The sequence below is a fragment of the Equus caballus genome, chromosome 8, assembly GCF_041296265.1.
Source record: "Equus caballus isolate H_3958 breed thoroughbred chromosome 8, TB-T2T, whole genome shotgun sequence".
Lineage (NCBI taxonomy): Eukaryota > Metazoa > Chordata > Mammalia > Perissodactyla > Equidae > Equus > Equus caballus.
Genome location: NC_091691.1, coordinates 4009095 through 4032266, shown reverse-complemented (window position 1 = coordinate 4032266; position 23172 = coordinate 4009095). Strand labels below are relative to the sequence as shown.

At 42.0% G+C, this 23172-nt stretch overlaps 2 protein-coding genes across 2 annotated transcripts in view; both read left to right on the top strand.

The window, feature by feature from the left end:
• LOC100056784 (cationic amino acid transporter 4) overlaps window positions 1–23172 on the top strand; it is a 99972-nt gene that overhangs the window by 4860 nt on the left and 71940 nt on the right. The window lies entirely within an intron of this gene.
• Window positions 1–23172, top strand: part of LOC100054068 (cationic amino acid transporter 4) — a 45720-nt gene that overhangs the window by 15400 nt on the left and 7148 nt on the right. The gene's annotated exons all lie outside the window — the stretch shown is intronic.

The window sequence follows — 23172 nt, the reverse complement described above, 5'->3', positions numbered from 1 at the left end:
TTCTATGGAAATAAAAGAAAAACAAGGTTAATGGTTGGAGCAAATTATAAACTAGTTCCTGAGTCCAGGAGGCAGCCAGTCAAGAAGACTTCTAGATGTTAGAGTCAAAGCATCTTTAGCAGCTTGAAACGTCTCTGATGATGTCATTGGCATTCAGGTATCTTTCTGAGTGGCTTACAGCTTACAAAGTAACAGACAGGAACTTCTCAAGTTTCTATCAAGTTGTCCAACTTTAGTTAGCAAGGCTTCGGGAAAAAGAGCAGGTTCAATTCTCAATGATTCCAAATGAAAATGTGGAAAAGATTGAAAACATTAGTTTGGAGATTTGTAACCAGATATTTCAGTAGAAGAATTCAGGATCCAGTCCAGTTCACAGGTAGAAAAAAACCTCAAAGACAATTAACAAAAGTAGGATCTAACATCCTAACAAATGCGTATTAGTTTTTCACTGAAACATAGTTCTTCTCTCTAAAATCACCCTCATTTGTACCAAAGACAGCCAAATTAAGACTAATTGGTTTGCAAAATAAGTTTAGTTTCAAGAAACTTGGCCCAATTATTTACATAAGTTCAGCAAGAATAGCAATTGATCATATAGGCTCCTAAATTGGCTTTGCTGGAATTTTTTTATGAGGAATCTCAGATTGAACTTTAAAGACCTCTTGAGGCCAGGAAAGCCAAGCCAAGGATTTGCCGTCAGATTTTGCCTGCAGTACCTACAGATTTGGGTGAATTTCTCTTTGAGGTCCCCCAAAATATTCTGAGGTTCTTTGCACCTGCCAGATAAGCAAGCTTCCTTACTTACCAGGTAAGATTGCTGGGATCTCTCTCTGTAAAGCAAGGTACCAGGCCTGTATTTCCAAGTGGCTTTATTTCCACAAAGTCAACCTTATTCCTCAAAGGCGGTATTGTCATATCCGAGTCTGTAAATATGACATTCCAGTCAAAGCTTTGGCAAGATAACCAATGTTTCCAATTGTGTCCTGTTATAAGGAGAACAGATTCTTATTGAACCTATGCAAATAACTATATTGCCATGAAATAACCATACTCACAAAGAGTTTCCAAATTCTAGAGGGATCAGGTAGGGAGAAAAAGATAAATGTTTCAGTTTTGCTCACAAAGGTATAATTTCACCAAATTGCTAAGTCATAGTTAGCACAAGAAAAAAAGAGAAAAAGATTTTCTTGAATCTGAAGAAACAAAGCAAAACATCAAAAATCAACAATATTTCAAATAAAAGTCACAAAAATTATCATCCTCAGTTCATTCAGTCCTGTATAACCGGTTCTTGATCGTCATCTTCTGTTAGCAGTTTTATGAGGTCATCAGTTTCTCCATTAGATTTCTGTAATTTCTTACCCAGAGTTCAGTTCTATGATCTGAAAGTTTATCAGAAAACTGTATTCCAGAGTAAGTGTCAGAGTCCTTTCCATGAATCCCTCTGAAGATGAGACATATTTGCAAAAGCAAAAAGCAGAGTAAAACGACTAACTGTAAATAACAAAAATCTTAAAAATGACAATTGACAGAGAAACTTATTATTTCTGTGATATACAACACCTTATAATAATATTTAGAATTATGGCCAATAGCCAGGACAGATCAGAATTTTAGGAATGTTATATAATTTCAGAACATTTATATCAGTAACATTTACCCACATAATACCAATTAAGATTATCATCACTTACTTGACAATGCTTCCCATGTAGTTTAATAGACCAAATAAGCCTAATTAGTTTAGAACCTTCCACCTTATAGGAAGAGAGCAAATTTCTCTGTGAAGTCCCAGTGGCCCTCTGAAAATCCTCAGAGAAATCCTCTTCCTTCATCCAGGTCAAAAGAAAGCCTTTATTCACGACTTGAATATTTTTGAGGGAGAAGCTTGTCAAAAATATTAAAAGGTTGTAAACACTTGTTCAAATAGGAAACAACACTCACTGTGAAACAACGCTCAGGTATATACTCTAAATGACAACAAATAGTCAAGGGTAAATAGCTGAGACAGTCAAAATCTTAAAAGACCTCTTTCTGAAGATGGGAAAATCATTTTAACAAAACAGATTTTCTGTCTTTTAGGTAGACTTAGAGCAGGCCGAAAAGTTCAAGAAAATTATCCTTTTGAGAGAGAAAGCCAAATTCTAGTTTTTGTACCAGTTTACTTTTTCATATTGAAACCCATTTACCTAATTAGATCCATTCCAATCGTAACCAGGTTGACCAGGTACAAAACTCTTTTCAGAATTTCCATAACTTTCTTTTACATTCAGAATTTGTTCCATGCTTTCTTTCTTACTTTCTAGTACATTAGGACAAATTTATCTTTCTTAACCAACCAAACAAAAATATTTCCATTCTTTATACCTTCTTTACTGAAAACTTACATTTTAAATTTCCTTGACTGCAGAGCTGTTTTCCTTATTAATTTCCAATAGCTTTAATTATATATGTTAATTAGAACTTTTAACCATTAACAGATCCTAGTAAACACTAAAAACTAAGCAATTATGAATTGTGTTTTATATCAGCATTCTAAACACTTTTCCTAATTTCTAGAAACATGCCACTTTACAATAAGACATGAGGCATACTTTCCAATACACCCAAACGCTTTTAGCCTCTTTGCAATAAGAAGCCAAAGGTAGATAAACTTACATTTAATAATTGATGTCTAATATCTTATTTGGAAATTATCTAGGTACTCAACGAATTTCATCATTCATTTAAATTAACCTAGCAAAACTTCAAAGTTTCAAGTTACCAAAAAGATTTTGGAAGTTATTTTAAATACACATACCATAAACTATAATTATGGCTAAAAGTTTATCTATAAACTCTTATTTCATTTATATCTAAATCATTTGTTCCCAATAATGATGTTTAGATTGCCCACAAAAACTTTGAGACATTAGACAAACAGCTATCATTTAAAGCTATTATGCTGACAAATTTCTAACAGACAACATGAGCATTTTTTTTTTTTTAAACTAGTGAACCCAGGCTGCATGTTTGCATCATATGCAGTGTTAACTCTGGAGGACATATCCAAACGTTTTAATCAAACCAACAAACTTAAACTTTCATTAACCAAAGATTAATCTATATCATCTTAACTTAAAAGACATTTGGTTAATTTCTATTGCATTTAGAATTTATGTAAGTGCTTACTTTAAGCCAATTAAACAGAGCTCTTAGTTTTGGCCATACCATCCGGAAGTAAAGTCACACATACATAACTATACACATATAGACACACAGACAGAGTCTCCACAGCTATTGTTTTAAAAAAATCACTCCATGAATCTGGTACAATAATATAAAGCTCCCTAGTTGTGAATCCGAATTTTGTTCTGAGCCTTTTTACTAATATTTCTGGAGAAGACACTCAAGATGCTAGATTTTTTTCTCTCAAGGGCACGCTTATGAATTTTCCCCTCTTTTTTTTTTTTCCTTCAGTCTTAGGAATTAGTGATGGGCTAGATAGTAGTTTCTGGAGAGGGGAGATGATAATCCTTTTTGTGATAAAGAAACTGGGTGGAATCTGAACTGCCTCTAGAGCTGTATTTCCAGTCTTGAGAGGATTTTCCAAGGACAGTTGGAAGTTACTTGGTTTAACTTAATGATGTTCTAGATTGACCTACCTGTCCAACTACATCACAAAGGCACAGAGAAACTCCTCAAGTTTTCTCCAAGCTGGAGTTTCTGGGGCATAAACCATCCAACTGAAAGCGTTTCCAACTAGTTAAAATGCACCCAGGGGGTGAGTCTCTGGGGATGGTTGAGACATTCCTCATGGCAGTAAAGCTGGTGTCCAACTGACAAGGCCAGAGAAAGGGTGCAAAGGCGCCTGACTGCAGGCATCAACATAGTTATAAGATCTAGTCAAGTCCCACTTAGCCCAGGGTACTTAGTTCCTGAGCCAGCACAGGGACCCAGGGAGGGAAGCAGGAGGCAAAGGCCTGAAGCTGGCTGGGGGCTGGGGCTCCCTGTGTCTGGGGCTGAGAGTTAAGTACAGAAGGTCCAGGGTCTGGTTAGGTCCAGCCTGAACTTAACCTCGACTTGGTGACAAGAGAGGAGCTGACAAACAGAAAGGAAAAGAGACAGGCCTCACCCTCATGGCCTCTTTCCCAAGGGTTATCGAGATAAAGGTCACACAGCAGTTCCCGTGCTGGGACACACAACACCATCAGGACAGTTCACAGAATAAATCACAGGTCTCCTGTCTTCGTAACCAATTCAGTAGGCCACCTAAAATACTTAACGAGTCAATCGCCAAGAGAGGGCACCCCATGTGGTCGCCGGGGTGATCAGGCCCAGAAACCAGAGTGGGGGCTCCCAGAGGTGGAGCCTTTGACACGTTAAAGATTTCTTTGTTTCTCAATTGCAAAGCTCAAAAGGAGATGAAAATGGCCATTGTAACTCTAAGAGAGATGAAAGAAACGGGTCCATTACCTTGAAAATCCCCCCTGAACCTAGGGCAGCGTCCTACCCTTCGCTCCTACTGTGGGGTTCCTATAGCAAGGGGTGATGGAGGTGTTCCCCGGCATTGCATCCCTTGTATACCTTCCCTGTTATGCCTGGCAGTAACAGGTGCCTGGTGAACATCTTTCCTATTCTGCCTGGCAGCATAGGCCTGGTGAATGGTCCCTGAGAGAAAAGGAGAAAGAAAAGGAGCCATTACCTTGAAAATCCCCCCATTGGGGTTCCTGTAGCAAGGGATGATGGGGGCATCCCTTGAACATCTTCCCTATTCTGCCTGGCAGTAATAGGTGCCTGGTGAATGGTCCCAAAGATAAAAGGATAAAGAAAAACAGTGAGGAATTTTCCACCAGTCTGGGGGACATTCTACCCAATTGCAGCCTGGAGCCATTCTCCCAAGAAGGGGTTCCCATACTCAACCAAAGGTTAGAGTTTGGTACTTTCCTTGAACTGGAGTCCCGACTGGGACTTTCCCACAGTTCAGAGTGTGGTGAGGTGCCATGGTAGGGATGCCAATCCAGCCTTAGGAAAAGAAACCTGTCACGGGAGTCTTGGAGATTGGCGACCATCCTAATGACTTAAGTGGCAGACCCGTGCCCATGTAAAATTTGTCTATTAGAGATAGAGTCAGGAAGGAATGGATTAATTCATTCTCCATCACCCTCAGGCTTAAGGTACTGATTCTCTTCCGGCTGAATGCCACAATTTGCCCCATAGAGTAGCCGTGGGCAGCAAACATGGATTCATACAGCTGTCCAAGAAGGTTCCCAATGGAGCAGTGAATTTAGATCCATCCTTGAAAAAGAGAAAGGCAGAAGGAAGACTAGAACTTCAGCTCACAAGCTGGTGAGGCAAGCAGGCTCAGCGAACCAAGGGCTTAAAAGAAAAACTTCCTGGGCTCAAGGTCTGGAAGTAGCCCTCCTCTCTTCAAATAGCGTGGGGACAGGGTCTATGGGCAGTGAAGAGCTGTAGCATGGCGACAGGGCCCTTGGCCAGGACTTAACAGGTCTTAGTCTTATAATATTGCATAGGGAAATATTCCGAGGCAGACATTTTAAAACATACTCTGGCAAAGTTGATATAACCTCTTTATAAAGAAAATCAGCTCAAGCATTCCAACCTTTACAACCTTATCAACACTTAGACCTTTATATTTCACCAATTCAATTAAAACCTGAGTCAGGGTTTAAACCTAGTCATCATTTTCTGTGTTTCCTTTTTAATTTGTTTTTTTATTCATAGCTACCAATAAAAATTATGATGAGAGCTCTCACAAGTTTTTCCCCAATTTAGAAGTTTTCCGAATTTAAATGATCCATCATCTGGCCGAATTGACGAGTAGGATCTTAACAGCGACTCAACCAAAGCTTAACCAAGGACAAAGAGGCGTCCCCAAAAGAGATCCAGAAAATTCACTCCCAAAAATAGCCTAAGAAAGTAAAGGCAAGCAACAAAGGTTGAGATGACAAAGGCCCCTTATGCGATCAATTGGGACCTCTTATGACAAACTCCCCGAGAGCTGAAACAGCCGGTCAAAGAGAGTGTCCCGGAACCCAGTCTACTCGACTGGCCGCCAAGATGCGTGCCGGTACCTGCATCCTCCGATGGCGGAGACCAGAAAGGTCTCAAAGCCAAGCTCTCAAGACATAGAACAAGACAAAAAGCCCAGACAACAGGCTTATAGAGACGCCTGTGTCTTATGACGAACAAAAAGATAGAGGCAAGGAAAAGTCTATCTCTGGGAGGAAAAGGATCTACAACCAGTGAGAACTCAAATCCTAGAGTCACTGAATCCAAGAAGCTAGCCTCACCAACATTTTCTCCTGCTAATCTAAATTTAGAAGAGCAAAAACTCACCACTCTTGCTTCCATTGGACTCCGCCGGCAGAGATCCGGGAGACTGATGTGGTAAGAACTCTTGCCTCTTGCCGGCTCTCGTCAGGGGTCCGGGATCTCCTGGCCACAGCAGTCCAGGAGCAAGCAGTGTCCAGCCAGTGAAATTTTATCCTGCTGACTACGCCAAAACTGTAGGGGAGGCAGACATTTCCTCTTCCCACATGGGGTTCGTCTGGCCGGAGAACAAATTAAATTCACATGAGACAGAATAGCAAGAGAAAATTAAACAAAGCTTTATGAGGAACCATGGCCTGGGGCCTTTCTTCCCAAAGGAAGAAAGGGCACCGAAGAAGTGGGGTGCACATAGTGGTTATATACCCCCAAATAGGGTGTTTCACATGTGATTGAAATGTCCCTCCCACAATAGTCACAAGATTGCCCTGTCGGCACAGTGCTTGATGGACACAGCAGGTAGTGGGTCTGCTATCTTGGTGGACGTAGCTGGAGGCGAGTCTGTTGTCTGGAGCTGGGCGGTCACAGGTGAGGGCAGCAATCAGTTCCTAGCCTAAGGAAAGATGCTTAATCCTTAAAGAAATGCCAACGTTGGGAGGGGGAGGGAAGTTAGTTACAGGAGGTTACCAGACAAGCACAATAAAATGCAGATTTAAGTCCTTGCCTTTGGTATTGACTAAGAGTTTCTAGAGAGAAGGTCATCACCTTTCTTCTTCCTGGTACAGAGAGGGAGGCACCTTTTACAGATAGAGATTTACCCTACAAATGTAAAGGTGTCCTAACAAAGGGCAAGTTCCATTCCTCAGAGCCTCCTTCCCTGTCCCAGTTTATCAAAAGCAATCAGCCTCAAATAATCCTGATGCCAAAGAGACATATCTTGGGGTGGCCATTTCCAGGTCCCTACACATGAAAAATTAAGGTCTGTAAGGGTAAAAATGTCAATATATGTAATTAAAGCTACTAAAAATTAATAAGGAAAACATCTTTGTGTTCAAGGAAAGTAAGATGTATCTTTTCAGTAAAAAAGTTACAAAGAATGGAAATATTTTTGTTTATTTTCTTAAGAAAGAAAATTTGTCCTGAAGTACTAGAAGGGAAGAAAGAAGGCATGGGACAAATTCTGAATGTGGAAAAGGAGGTTAGAGAAGGTTTGTGGAAGATAGACCCTGAGAAAATAACTTTGTGCTCTAACACTTAGGGAAGAAAGCCTACTATAAAAGTTACTTTCAGGCTCTTAATATCAGCTTTTAATTTGGTCAATTTTAACCATGGAGCTACTAAGAAAAATCCTTCTAAATATCTACAAAGTTTTCAGCCAGGTCAAATAGTAAATATTTCTGGCAGTATTAAACAACCCCGTTAATTCTAATTTTAGTTTCCCCTAGGCCTGTTCAAGGGAAGAATGTAGCAGTTTACCAGGAAAACACTCAGTCTCAACAACTCTGGAGCAGCCCGTCAGGACCCTCCTACAAGAGTGGATATAAGTGTGTCAGTAAGGCCACTAACCTGGTGGACTTCTGTTTATGGTTGTGTGGTCTTTTCTTTTTGGTCCCTCTTATAGCTTTAATTTTTCATTAGCTTTTTGCAACAAAACTTTCAATGAAGCCTTTTAAATTTTTGAAGCTTTGTATTTCAGTGCACCTGTTAAATGATCTTATCTCATTATAATCTTCGCTCTAGGGCCATTGTGATTTTAAATCATCCTTAGTAATTTCGGTCCATTGAGATAGAAATTTACAAGAGAAGGGACCTTAGTTCTTAAACAGAGAACCAGCTGGAGTTCCTGAGGGAGAAACGTCTTGGTAAACTTTAGAAAATGAAAGTCCCATGTGAAAGAAAAGCTCACAGACAGGAATGACAATAGAGAAATCCCACAGTTCAGTGAGAGTGCTCATAGACCAAAGAAAAACCCTCCTTGGCAATGGCCCCCAAGGTGGACTGAGACAGTCATCTCCTGGGTGGAAACCGCCACCCCCCAAAAAAGGCACTGACCTCGACCAAATGGAGGGAGGTCAGAACCTGAGAGGACCCACAATCAGAAGAGTCAGTGATCCATGGAAATGGTGAGACCCAGGTGGCTCCTGCAGGTTCCAGACTCAGTTCCAGGGGAGGGCAGGCCACGAAGGTGAGACCACTTCCGGTTCTGTTTTCTGACACCACGTATGGTAACCTGAAAATAAAGAGCCAAAAGCAGAGGCAAAGAGGCATTTATCTGGAGATTACAGGTTTGCAATTTAGGGAGCACAGATTCAGATAGAAACACAAATAGTGTCAGCCTAGGGAGTAAAAGTCAGGGGCTTTTAAAGGCACAAAAGGGAGGTTTGCATTACAAAGAATGTTAAGTCAGGTTGAAGGCAGAAAACTAATCTTGGCTAAAAATAATTGCTAAGCCTCGCTAGATTGGGGCTAAAGTCCATCACTGTGAGCAGCTGCAGGTTTCTTGCAGTGTTACTCAGCTCAAAGTTCACGTGCTGCTGGATGAGGACGTGCATGACTCATTTCTTAATAGCTTCCCAGCTCCATTTTAAAGCCCTTAGACATAAGTGACTCTGTTTTGGTTTCACATTCCACAACCTCAATCCGGTAACACACAAGGGGCCAGCTTGGGGGAAGCACTGGTCTCCCCACTTCTTACTCTGCTCCTCTGCTTACCAGGCTCCATCTCTCTTTGGCACCAGCCCTTCCTGCCCCTGGAGCTCTTTCTTGGAAACAGTTTGCTGCTTTATCTTTTGTTTTGATAACAACATTATTCACATACATAATCCGCACCAACTGAAAATGGGTTCAGTGGGTTTTAGTATAGTCACAGAATTGTGCAGCCATCACCACTATCTAATTTCAGAACATTTTCATTGCCCCAAAAGAAACTCTGTCCCCAATATCAGTCACTTCCCATTCCCCTCTCCCCCATACCCTGGCAACCAACTAGTCTACTCTCTGTTTCTATGGATTTGTCTGTTCTGGACGTTTCATAGCAATGAAATCAAACACTATGTGGTTTTTTCTAATTGGCTTCTTTCACTTAGCATAATGATCTCAAGATTCACCAATGTTGTATCACCACTTTATTCCTTCTTATGGACAAATACAATTCCATTTTATGGATATTTTAAATTTTTTTCTCCATCATGAGTTGGCAGCTATTTGGATTGTTTCTACTTTGGGGCTGTTACGAGTAACCCTGATATGAATATTCTTGTACAGTTTTTTGTGTGGACACGTTTTCATGACATGCTTATATGCCTAGGGGGAGAATGGCTGGATCGTATAGTAACTTCATCTTTGGCATTTTAAGGAAGTGTCCAGTGGCTTTCCATATCAGCTACACCATCTTACATTTCCACCAGCAGTGTATGATGGTTTCAATCACTCCACATCATCTTCAACACTTGCTCTTATGTGACTTTTTGTCTGTAGCCATCCTAGGGGGATGATTTGGATTTCCCGGATGACTAACAATGTCAGGAGTCTTTCCATGTGCTTATTGGACTATGGTATATCTTCTTTGGAGAAATGTCTATTCAGATCCTGTGCCCATTTTTAAATTGGGCTATTTGTCTTTTTTTTTGTTGAGTTGTAAGAGTTCTTCATAGACAGCATTATGGCAGAGTGAGCTATTCCCTTTGTCTCTCCCCTCTAAGTTACAACTAAACAGATGTTCATTAACCAACAGAGGATTTCCACACAGCACAACAGGAATCCTGGGAGATCTATGCAGCTCTACATATGAAAGTGAGTGGACTGTATCTCTGGGAAGCAGTGGAACTGGTTGAGCACACCCCACCTGCTCCCCAGCAGCAAGGAGCCAAGTTGTGGAGCCTCACACAGTAGCCAGTGTGACTGTAAGAGGAGGCTGGTGCAGTCTGGCCCACATGTGCAAACACATTCAGAATGGCATCCCAGCATGTGGGGGCACTCATTGTGCTGTGGCAGCCCCACCTGAGGCATCGATCCCCACAGAATGGCAAGTGGTGTCAGCTCAGCGTCCACGAAGGCACCCCACCCACCAAGCAGAGCACTTCAGCCAAACCATCCATAAGCACAGTGCTGGCCCACATGTGGGTGCACAACCCACCCACTGGGCAAGGAGGCCCCACCCTAACGAGGGCAACACACTGAGCATCTGTGGCCAGCACATGCAAATGCGGCTGTACCTGCACAGCTCCCAGCAGAAGAGTCAGGATCACAAACACAGCTCCTGCTTCCCCCTAGTGGTGGCAGGTAGAATCTGCCACCTGATACTACCACAAATGTGCCAGGGAAGCGTCAGTTCATCAAGCACCATGAAGAGCTACAGTAACACTTTGGAGCAGAAGAAAAATGACAGGTCTTCAGAAACCAATCCCGAAGTCACATAAATTTACAACCTAATAACAGAGAATTTAAAATAGTTGTCATAAAGAAACTCAGTGAGTTACGAGGAAACTCAGAAAGACATTCAGTGAGCTTAGGAATAAAATTAATGAGCAGAGGAACACTTCAGCCAAGAGATGAAGCCCTTAAAGAAACTATACAAAAATTCTGGATATGAACATAACAATGAGATAAAAAATATTCTACAAACCATAAAAAATAGAGCTGGGGTAATGGAGGACGCTATTAGTGAATTAGAGGACAGGAATCTAGAAATGCTTCAGGTGGAGGAGGAGAGAGAACTAAGATTTATAAAAAGTGAAGAAATTCTTCAAGAAATATCCAACTTGGTTAGTAAAAGCAACGTAAGGATTATAGGTGTTCCAAATGGAGAGGAGGGGGAGAAAGAAGCAGATAGCTTGTTCAAAGAAATAATAGTTGAGAATTCCCCAAACGTGGGGAAAGAACTGCACTTACTAGTACATGAAGCCAATAGAACTCATAATTACAACAACACAAAAAGACCTTCTCCCAGGCATTAAATAATAAAACTGGCAAAAGTCAATGACAAAGAAAAAACATGAAAGGCAGAAATGCAGAACAAAATAACCTACAAAGGAACCCCTTTCAGGCTTTCAGAAGATTTCTCAGCAGTAATCTTACAGGTGAGGAGAGGGCAGAATGATATATTCAAAACACCAAAAGACAAAAACTTTCAGCTGAGAATACTCTATCCAGTGAAACTATCTTTCAGTCACGATGGAGAAATAAAAACTTTCCAAGATGTATAACTGAATACAATGAAAACCTATGTATCAACAAATTGGACAATCTGGAAGAAATGGATAAATTCTTAGGCTCATACAGCATCCCAAAACTGAATCAAGAAGAAATACAGAATCTGAATAAACCAATCACACGTAAAGAGATTGAAACAGTAATCAAAAGCATCCCCAAGAATAGAAGTCCAGGACCAGATGGCTTCTCTGGAGAATTCTACCAAACATTCAAAGATTTAGTACCTGTCCTTCTCACACTATTCCAAAAAATCAAAGAAGACAGAACACTTCCTAACTCACTCTATGAGCCAACATCACCATGATCCCAAAGCCAGACAAGGACAACACTGAGAAGGAGTATTACAGGCCAATATTGCTGATGAACATAGATGCAAAAATCCTCAACAAAATATTGGCAAACTGAATACAGCAATACATTAAAAGGATCATACACCATGCTCGTGTGATTTACATGAGGGTGCTGTGATGGTTCAACACCTGCAAATCAGCCAATGTGATACAGCTCATTAACAAGATGACGAGTAAAAACCACATGATGATCTCAGTAGATTCAGATAAAACATTTGACAAGATCCAACATCCATCTTTGATAAAAACTCTCGATAAAATGGATGTAGAAGGGAAGTACCTCAACATCAGAAAGGCCATATATGACAGACCCACAGCCAACATCATTCTCAGTGGTGAAAAACTGAAAACCATCCCTCTGAGAGCAGGAACAAGACAAGGGTGCCCATTCTCACCACTCTTATTCAACATAGTACTTGAAGTTTTGGCCAGAGCAATTAAGCAAGAAAAAGAAATAAAAGGTATCCAAATTGGCAAGGAAGAAGTGACTCTCACTGTTTGCAGAAAACATGATTCTATATATAGAACACCCTAAAGAATCTGTTGGAGAACTATTAGAAATAATCAACTACAGCAAAGTTGCAGGGTACAAAATCAACTTCCAAAAATCAGTTGCATTTCTATACTCTAATAATGAACAAGCAGAAAGGGAAGTCAAGAATACAATCCCATTTACAATCTCAACAAAAAGAATAAAATATCTAGGAATAAATTTAACTAAGGCAGTGAAAGACCTATACAAGGAAACCTGTAGGACATTGTTGAAAAAAATTGATGATGACTTAAAGAAATGGAAAGATATTCCATGCAGATGGGTTGGAAGAATAAACATAATTAAAATGTCCAAATTGCCTAAAGCAATCTACAGATTCAATGGAATCTCAATCAGAATCCCAATGACATTCTTCACAGAAATAGAAAAAATAATCCTAAAATTCATATGGGGCAACAAAAGACCCCAAAGAGCTAAAGCAATCCTGAAAAAATGAACAAAGCTGGAGGCATCACAATCCCTGACTTCAAAATATTCTACAAAGCTACAGTAATCAAAACAGCATGGTACTGGTGCAAAAACAGACATACAGTTCAATGGAACAGAATTGAAAACCCAGAAATAAAACTGCACGTCTACAGACGGCTAATCTTCAGCAAAGGAACCAAGAACATACAACAGAGAAAGGAAAATCTCTTCAATAAATAGTGTTGGGAAAACTGGACAGCCACATGCAAAAGGATGAATGTAGACCATTATCGTACTCCATACACAAAAATTAACTCAAAATGAATTGAAGACTTGAAGGTAAGATGTAAAACTATGAAACTTCTAGAAGAAAATATAGGCAGTACCCTCTTTGACGTCAGTCTTTGAAGATCTTTTTGACTACTGTGTCTACTCAGGCAAGTGAAATGAAAGAAAAAGTAAACAAATGGGACTACATCAGACTCAACAGCTTCTGAAAGGCCAAAGAAATCAGGAACAAAACGAAAAGACAACCCGCTAACTAGGAGAAATATTTGCACATTGTATAATGACAAGAGGTTAAGTTCCAAAGGGCACAAACAACTCAACAACAAAAAACAAACAACCCAATGAAAAATAGGCAGAGGATATGAACAGACATTTTTCCAAAGAAGATATACAGATGGCCAATAGGCACATGAAAAGATGTTCAGCATCACTAATTATTAGGGAAATTCAAATCAAAACTACAATGAGACATCACTTTACAACTGTCAAAATGGCTATAATAAGCAAGACAAAAAATAATAAATATTGGAGAGGATGTGGAGAAAAGGGAACCCTCATACAGTGCTGGTGGGAATGCAAACTGGTGCAGCCACTATGGAAAACAGTATTGAGGTTTCTCAAAATATTAAAAATAGAAAAACCATATGACCCGGCTATGCCACTACTGGGTATTTGTCCAAAGAACATGAAATCAACAATACAACAATGCAAATACCATATACAGCCCCGTGTTCATTGCAGCATTACTCACAATAGCCAAGATGTGGAAGCACCTGAAGTTTCCATTGGTGAATGAATGGATAAAGAAGATACAATGGAATACTGCTTAGCCATAAAAAAGACAAAACTGTTCCATTTCCAACAACATGGGTGGATCTTGAGGGTATCATGTTAAGCAAAATAAGCCACACAGAGAAAGACAAATACCTTATGATTTCACTTGTATGTGGAAGATAAACAAACACATGGATAAAGAGAACAGATTAGTGGTTACCAGAGGGGAAGGGGGTGGAAGGCTGGGCAAAAGGGGTAAAGGGGCTAATATGTATGGTGGTAGATAAAAACTAGACTATTGGTAGTGAGCACGATGCAGTGTATACAGAAACTGATAGATAATAATGTACACGTGAAATTACACAATGTTATAAAGCAATATGACCTCAATAAAATAATTGAAAAAAAGAGTTCTTTATATATTCTGGATACAATCCCCTTATCAGATATATGATTGCATGTATTTTCTCCCATTCTGTGGATTTTCTTTTCACTTTCTTGATGGTATCCTTTGTGCACGCAAGTTATCAATTTTGATGAAGTCTAACTTATCTACATTTTCTTAGATTGATTGAGCTTTTGCTGTCATATTTAAAGAAAGGATTGGGGGAGGGCGAAATGGGAAAATGAGTCAATTATACAGTGATGGATGGAAACTACACTTTTGGTGTGAGCACGCTGTTGTGTATACAGATGTTGAATTATAATGTTGTACACCTGAAGCCTATACAATGTTATAAACCAATGTTACCTCGATAAAAGTAAAAACTAAAACAAAGAAAGGAGCCATTGCCTAATCTGCAGTCATGAAGATTTACTTGTATGTTTTCTTCTAAGAGTTTCTTGGGAGTTTAGCTAAACTTCTCCATAGCATTGCTGCCTTGGCATCCATTTCATGTGGGCAAGTGGCCTGCAGGGGCCTTGAAGTGACACTAGCCCCTCCTGAGAGTGCACGCCGTAGATAACCACCAGCGGAGTCACAAGTCAATGGAAGTTTCTGGTATGGCTTCCACCACTGCCCTTGTGAGAAGCATTCTCTCTGTCTCCCACGGCTTTCCCCCTGTGCACCCCTTAGATAACAGCCCTGTGAGACTTACCAAAACCTCTTTTTGGTTTGAATTGACCAATCCAGACTTCGCCTGAGAACCCCAAAGCACTCTACCTGCAGACCCCAATAGAGGCATATGCCCTGGGTCCTGCCCTGCTCTCCGCCTGCCCTCTGCCTTAACTCCCTAGTGTGGCCCCTCGAGGTGTGCTGTGGACCTTCTCCAGAACCTGTGAGTAACAAACTTCTCTATTTTGATACCTTTGTGGTCTTTTGGTGAACTAAGACTTACCATCCAATACCCCCAGGGCTTTAATTAACAAGCATTAATTTGACATATAACAGCTATTACAGGCATATCTCATTCTATTGTGCTTTGCAGATATTGCATTTTTTACAAATTGAAGGTGCAAGGGAGGAGGAGGAATCTCTCCCCTTTTCCCCTTCTGGTTCTCATGGCTGGTCAAAGAATTAAAAATGACATAAGGCAGGTTAGCGGGAGAAAATCAAGCAAAGTTTAATGCATGTACTTGAGGAACTCACATAAGCAGGAAGAATTCCAAAGACAGTCAGGCAAAATGAGGTGTATGTGTCCTTCTGGGCTAAGGAGAGGGAGACAGAGGTCTGAGAGTTCAAAAGGGGAGAAGACAATTTACAGGAAGATGAGCAGAGTTCATATGTGGTAAACAAATGTTTGTGTTGTGCCATCTACAGACAGTGGGCCCTGAAAGAGATCTTTTGATACAATGGCCCTTGCTAGATGCCTCCCTGCCCCCCACACCTAGAATTGTCCATGGTAAGAGCTCCTCCTGGGACAGGCCCTTTTAGCTTAAATTTTTTTAGGCAATTTGGGGGAAGGTCAAATCTTCTTCCAGTTTCTTCTGACCTTTGTCTTCAGCTCAAAATAATCTGCATAAAAGAGTGGCACATCTTGGGGTGGCCTGCCCTGAACGCCATCAAAGGTTTGTGGCAACCCTGCATCAAAGAAGTGTATCAGCGCCATTTTTCCTACTGCATTTGCTCACTTTGGGTCTTTGTGTCACATTTCAGTAATACTCACAAAGTTTGAAACTTTTTCATCATTGTTAACTTGTTATACTGATCTGTGATCAGTGATCTTTGATGTTACTATGGTAATTGTTTTGGTGTGCCACGAACTGTGCCCATGTGAGACAGCAAACTAAATTGACACATGTCGTGCGTGTACTGACTGCTGTACCCACTAGCCATTCCCCCATCTCTCTCCCTCTCCTCAGGCCTCCCTATTGCCTGAGACACAACACTATGGAAATTAGGCCGATTAATAACCCTAGAGTGGCCTCTAAGTGTTCAAGTGAAAGGAAGAGTTGCATGTCTCTCACTTTAAATGGAAAGCCAGAAAGGGTTAAGCTTAGTGAGGAAGGCATGTCAAAAGCCTAAATAGGCCAAAAGTTAGACCTCTTGGGCCAAATAGTTAGCTAAATTATGAATGCAAAGGAAAAGTTCTTGAAGGAAATTAAAAGTGCTACTCCAGTGAACACATGAATGATAAGAAAGCAAAACAGCCTCATTGCTGATATGGAGAAACTTTAGTGTTCTGGATAGAAGATCAAACCAGCCATGACATTCCCTTAAACCAAAGCCTAATGCAGAGCAAGGCCCTGACTTTCTTCAATTCTATGAAGGCTGAGCCAGTGAAGAATCTGCAGAAGAAGAGGTTGACTCTAGAAGAGGTTAGTTCATGAAATTTAAGGAAAGAAGCCATCTCTATAACATAAAAGTGCAAAGTGAAGCAGCAAGTGCTGATGGAGAAGCTGCAGCAAGTTCTCCAGAAGATCCAGCTGAGATCATTAATGAAGGTGGCTGCTCTAAACAACAGATTTTCAATGCAGAGAAAATAGCCTTATATTGGAAGAAGATGCCATGTAGGAATTTCATCACTAGAGAGGAGAAGTCAATGCCTGGCTTCAAAGGACAGGCTGACTCTCTTGTTAGGGGCTAATGCAGCTGGTGATTGAAGTTGAAGCCGATGCTTATTTACCATTCTGAAAATGCTAGGGTCCCTAAGAATTGTGCTAAATCTACTCAGCCCATGCTCTATAAATCGAACAACAAAGCCTGGATGACAGCACATCTGTTTACAACACAGTTTGTGGAATATTTTAAGCCCAATGTTGAGACCTACTGCTCAGAAAAAAAAGACTCCCCCTCAATATATTACTGCTCATTGACAATGCACCTGGCACCCAAGAGCTCTGATGGAGATGTATAATTAGAATAGTGTTGTTTTTGTGCCTGCTAACACAACATCCATCCTGCAGAATCTGGGCAGTAATGTTGATCATGAATCAAAGAGTAATTTTCACTTTCAAGTCTTATTATTTCAGAAACACATTTCATAAGGTTATAGCTGTCATAGATAGTGATTCCTCTGATGGATCTGGGGAAAGGAAGTTGAAAACTTTCTGGAAAGGACTCACCATTCAACAAGCCATTAAGAACATTTATGATTCATAGGAAGAGGTTAAAATACCAACCTTAACAAGAGTTCGGAAGAAGTTAATTCTAACCCTCCGGGATGACTTTGAGGGGTTCAAGACTCCAGTGGAGGAAGAAACTGCAGATGTGGTGGGAATAGCAAGAGAACTGGAATTAGAAGTAGAGGCTGAAGATGTGACTGAATTGCTGCAACCTCAAGACAAAACTTAATGGATGAGGAGTTGCTTCTTATGGATGAGCAAAGAAAGTGGTTTCTTGAAATGGAATCTAGCCTGGGGAAGATACTGTGAAGATTGTTGAAATGACAATAAAGGATTTAGAATATTACATAAACTTAGTTGATGAAGAAGTGACAAGGTTTGAGAGGAGTGACTCCAACTTTTTTTTTTTTAAAGATTGGCACCTAGGCTAACAACTGTTGCCAATCTTCCTTTTTTTTTTTTTTTTTTAAGGATTGGCACCTGGGCTAACAACTGTTGCCAACCTTTTTTTTTTTTTCTGCTTTATTTCCCAAACCCCTCCGGTACATAGTTGTATATCTTAGTTGCAGGTCCTTCTAGTTGTGGGATATGGGATGCCGCCTCAACGTGGCCTGACAAGCAGTGCCATGTCCGCGCCCAGGATCCGAACCCTGGGCTGCCGCAGCGGAGCGCGCGAACTTAACCACTCGGCCACGGAGCCAGCCCCTGACTCCAACTTTAAAGAAGTTCTTCTGTGGGTAAAATACTATCAAACAGCATCACAGGCTGTAGACAAATTGTTTGTGAAAGGAAGAGTCTATTGATGTTCCAGACTTCATTGTTGTCTTGAAAAAATCTCCACAGCCATCCTAACCTTCAGCAAAAACCACCCTGATCAGTCAGCAGCCATCAACACCGAGGCTAGACTCTTCCCCAAAAAAAGATTACAACTCTCTGAAGGTTCAGATGATGATTAGCAGTTTTTAGCAATAAAGTCTTTTTTAATTAATGTTTGTAATTCTTTTTTTAGTCATAATTCTGTTTCACATCTAATAGACTACCGTACAGTGTAAATAAAACTTTTATATGCACTGGGAAACCCAGAAATTCATGTGACTCACTTTGCTGCGACATTCATTTTATTGTGGTGCTCTGGTACTGAAACCACAATATCTCCAAGGTATGCTTGTATGGTTTCAGCTCATAGATTTAGGTCTCTGATCCACTTTGAGTTAATTTTTGCATGTGGTGTGAGGTAGGAGTCTGACTTCATTCATTTGCATGTGGAGATCCAGTTGTTGCAGTGTGTTGAGAAGACTATTGTTTCCCCCATTGAGTTGTTTGGCACTCTTGTCAAAAAGGAATTGGACATCAAGAGAATGAGAAGACGAGGCATAGACTAGGGGAGAATATTTCTAAAAGACATATTTGATAAAAGATTGTTATAAAAATAAACAAAGAACTCTTAAAAATCAACAATAAGAAAACCAAAAACCCAATTAACGATGGGCAAAATATCCGAACAGACACCTCACCAAAAAAGACATATATTTGGAAAATAAGCATATGAGAATTGCTCCACATCCTATGTGATTAGGGAATTGCAAATTAAAACAACAATGAGATACAAGTACACACCTGTTAGAATGGCGGAAATCCAATAGACTGACAACACTTAATGTTGCTGAGGATGCAGAGCAACAGGAACGCTCATTCATTGCTGGTGACAATGCAATATGGCACAGCAAGTTTGGAAGACGGTTTGGAAATTTCTTACAAAACTGAACACAGTGTTATCCTATGAATCAGCAACCACACTCCTTGCATTTACCCAAATGAGTTGAAAACTTGTGTCCACACAAAAACCTGCACATGGATGTTTACAGCAGCTTTATTCATAATCTCCAAAACTTGGCAGCAACCAGGATGTCCTTCAGTAGGTGAATGGATAAATAACTGTGGTTCATCCAGACAATGGAATATTATTTAGTGCTTAAAATAAATGAGCTATCAAGCCGTGAAAAGATATGGAGAAACTTAAGTGCATATTACTAAGTGAAAGGAGCCAATCTGAAAAAGCTGCATACTGTATGATTCGATTACAACTCTATGACCTTCTAGAAAGGCCAAAGTGTGGAGACAGTGAAAAGATCAGTGGTTGCCAGGGGTTAGTGGGGAGGGAGGGACGAATAGGTGAAGCACAGAGGATTTTTAGGGCTTACTGTAATAGTGTGTACACGTCATTATACATTTGTTGAAACCCATGGGAAGTGCAACACCAAGAGTGAGCCCTAATGTAAACCATGGACTGTAGGTGATAACGATGTGTCAATGCAGGCTCCTCAGTTATAACAAATGTGCTGATCTGGTGGGGGATGTTGACAGTGGGGGAGGCTGTGCGTGTGTGGGAGCTGAGGGAATATGAGAACTCCACCTTCTGCTCAATTTTGTTGTGAACCCAAAACTGCTGTAAAAAATAAATTCTATTTTTAAAAAATCTATTGGCCATAATTTTAAATTGGTCATAAATTTTAAAAAATTATTTTCCCGTGTTTTTGGACTGTCAATTCTATTCCATTGATCTATGTCTCTCCTTATGTCAGTAACACACTGTCTTGATTCCTGTAGCTTTGTAGTCGAGAAATCAGAACATGTGAGTCCTCCAACTTTGCTCTTTGTCAAAATTGTTTTGGCTCTTCTGGGTCCCTTGCATCTCCACATGAATTTTAGGATCAACTTGATAATTTCTGCAAAACAGGCATTTGGGATTTTAATAGGGATTTAACTGAATCTGCAGAGCAATTTGGGGAGTGCCGCCTTCTTGACAATATTAGGTATTCCAGTCCATGAACATGGGATGTCTTTCCACTTATTTAGGTCTTCTTTAATTTTTTTCAATGACATTTAGTAGTGGTCAGTGTACAAGTCTTGCATTTCTTTTGTTAAACTTACTCTAAATATGTTTATACATAAATTTTTTTTGATGCTTTGTAGGCAGAATTATTTTCTTAATTTCATTACTGGATAGTTCATTGTAGGTGTATAAAAATACAGTTGTTTTTTGTATATTGCTCTTGTGTCCTGCACCTTTACTGAATTGGTTTATTAGTTCTAATACTTTTTGTGTGGACTCTGGGGTTTTCTAATATAAGATCTTGTCATCTGTGGTTACAGATAGTTTTACTCCTCCCTTTCCAATCTGGATTCCTTTTATTTCATGTTCTCACCTAATTGCCATGGCCAGAGCCCCCAGTAAAATGTTGGATACAAGTGGTGAGAGGACCTCCTGATGTTCCTGAGCAAAGGGAAAGCTTTCAGTCTCTCACCACCGAGCACAGCAGCCGAGGGTTTTTCGTGGATGGTCTTCGTCAGTTTGAGGGTAGTCCCTTCTAGTCCAGGTTTGTGGACTGTTTTTTCTGTGTCTGTTGAGACCATCATGTGGTTTTTGTCCTGTATTCTGTTGGTATGACATATTCCATTGATTGATTTTCAGATGTTAAATCAATCTTGCATTCCTGGGATGAATTCATTCTGGTCCTTTTTATATGTTGCTGGATTTGACTTGCTAGTACTCAATCTAGCAATCCTGTGTCTATATTCATAAATGATATTGGTCTGTGGTTTCATTCCTGGTGATGTCTTTGTTGGGTTTTGTGTCAGGGTGCTCCTGGCTGTGTAGGATGAGGTGTGAAGTGTTCTCTCTTCGTCTTGTATTTTTGGTGCTTGCTCTTCACTTCATCTTCATGTGTTGCTCAGTGTAACTGCCTTGCTCACTGGGGTCCAGCACTTGGCCCAGCCATGTCCCTGGAAGTTTACAGTTTACTGCATCGACCACGCTTGGCCACGAGTATACATTGGGTGTTGGCCCCTGTGAAGGGGTGTGGTGAGAGCCCCTCTCTGGGTAGATGAAAAGTCAGTGCTCTGAAACCCTGCACACCAGCTCTCAGGTGGCCATCGGTCAGGCCTTGGGGGAGCTCCTGTTACACAACTGCCCAGGCCTCTTGGTTGGAAATGCACTTTTCTGGGTTTCTGTGAAGGCGTTTCAGAGCAAGGAACATCTGCTCAGTTGTGTTTAGGCCACACAGGAGCAAGGTGTGGGAGGAGTCACCCCTGCAGGAAGTGGGAGCCCATCTGAGAAGCTCCTCAAGACAATGTCAGCCACATACCAGAAGGGAGCAAGGGGCTGGCTAAGGCAGAGTGCTCCAAGTGGCACCATCTTGCCTGGGAGTCCACCACCCTGTCACCAGCCCCCGAGCCAGACAGCCTGCAGGTGCCCCTAACGTCCTATCCCACAAACCACATAGAAACCTGACAACATGGAGAGAGTTCTGGGGGAAGAGGACAACTGTTTTGGTTTTGCTTTGCTTGGATGGATTGTCCTCATTTTGCTGTAAACAAGTTCACACCCTGTCACACCAGCCTTTCCACTTTCAAAGGAGTGGGAAGAGCAGAAGGACAAAGACCACTCAGCCCAGGAATAAATAAGCAGGAGGGGAGGGTTGTGTTGGTCACATGATGAGATGTGTCCCCATGATGCAGGGACTGGCATGGAGCAGATGCTCAGTCCGCGACTCCTCTCACAGATATCCACAGTGGGGAGCTGCTGTTAGGGTCCCCCAGGGTCCTCCAGGCTTGACAGGTGCTCCTGGGCTTGGAGGGAGTGCCATTGGTATCTGAAGGGCCCTAGGGGTGACCCAAGCTGGAGGGCTGGGGGTGGTCCCCAGGGGTCTGCTTGCCTCCTTTCAGGACACTGTCTGTAGCTGGAAGCTCAGAACAGCCAGCATGAGTTCTGCCAATTCACAGAACACTCCCCACAGCCGGGCGCTCCCTTGTCAGTGGGTGAGGGTGGCCTACTGCCATCCCATTGTGCCAGAGGTCAGGGACTGCCCAGGGCCTCTCAGCCACATTCAGACCCTCATCTTACCAGCGTCTTGCCTGACTCCCGCAGCCCCCACACCTCCCAGGGTCGAGGGGCCTGGATGGTGCCCAAGCTGGTGGAGTCTGTGTGTTGGGATGAGGGATCAAGGAGGACGTCTGCAGCAGTGGAAAGCGGGTGGGCTCCAGACCCCACCCAGACCTGGACCTTAGCCTCCACCTGCCTCCTGAGGCCACCTGGTGACCTGGGCTAGTCGCTTACCTGGAGGCCTGGATTTCCTCATCTGTGAACCGGGCACAGTCACAGGGCTTCCCTAGAACCTGGGGAGCACTGGTCTTGACCGTGTGAGATGTGGGCAGGGTGGGCTGAGGGCATGTATGACTGTGAGGCCGGGCCCAGTGCTGGATTTGGCCCAGGGGTGGGGTGGGCTCTGCACACTGAGGGACAGTGATGGGGACAGCAGATGAGTCGCAGCAAGTCCCTCCAGACAGAAGGCCATGGCTAGGGTGCCTGGAGACAGGGTCATGGTGAAAGTGGCTCTGGCAGTGACACAGCATGGGGATGTCAGGGTGTGGGGATGGGGTGCCGGGCCTTGGCATCAGACTCAGGGCCCAATGCTCCCCCACTGCCAGCAGGGTGCACAGATACAGCAGCCTGGAGTGGCAGGGGTTGGGGTATGAACGTGGCAGTTTGAGGCATGTTGGCCACCTGGGTTACAGCCAGGGACACAGAGTCGCTCCTGTTCCCATTCCTGGGGCCTGGCCCAGCTCTGGGGAATCCTCGGGTTTCCACCCTGCTCTCAGATCCCAGAGCACTGGAGCGGTTCCTAGCTGGACCTCCTGGGGCTGCCCCCTCTCCACCCTCAGGGCCCCGCTCAGGCATGCTGGGATGGAGCATGACAAGGCTCCCTCTCTGCCCAGGAGGCAAGCTGAAGGTATCCCCATGCTTCCCTGTGGCCT